Here is a 520-nt window from a genome sequence, read left to right on the forward strand (position 1 = left end):
AATTTTTCTTATTATAATTTTAATATATTAATAATAATCTATTTACTTAAGTAGCTATAATATTTATAAGTCTAATATAAGTTTTATAAGATATATTAACTTATTATATCTTTCTCTAATTAATATTATTCTTATAGTTATTTAATTAGTTTTAATTTTAATTAAATTAATATAAGTTTTTTCTTTTAATTACTTATTTTATTTTTTATTTTTTATTTTTTATATTATTAAATATTAATATTAATAATAATATTAATAAGTTTATTTAAATTCTTAAGCTTTAATTTAATATTAATTAATATATTTTTAATCTCTTCCTTAAGTTTAAAATAAACTTAATTTATATATATTACTTTATTTTAATTAAATTTAGCTATTTAATAGTAATATTTAAATAAATAGATAATAATAATACCTATTTATTATAAAGCTTTAATTTTAATTTTTATTTCTTATTTTTTATTAATTAATTTAAAAGTATTAATAAGTTCTTATTTAAAGTTTTTATATTTATTATATA

At 8.5% G+C, this 520-nt stretch overlaps 3 annotated features.

Annotated features, from left to right (window-relative positions):
* Positions 1-69: part of a repeat region that runs on past the window's edge.
* A 22-nt stretch (positions 70-91) lies between these two features.
* Positions 92-372: a repeat region.
* Positions 373-374: 2 nt separating this feature from the next.
* Positions 375-520: a repeat region.

The sequence above is a fragment of the Fusarium pseudograminearum genome, chromosome 2, assembly GCF_000303195.2.
Source record: "Fusarium pseudograminearum CS3096 chromosome 2, whole genome shotgun sequence".
In the NCBI taxonomy this organism is placed as follows: Eukaryota; Fungi; Ascomycota; class Sordariomycetes; order Hypocreales; family Nectriaceae; genus Fusarium; species Fusarium pseudograminearum.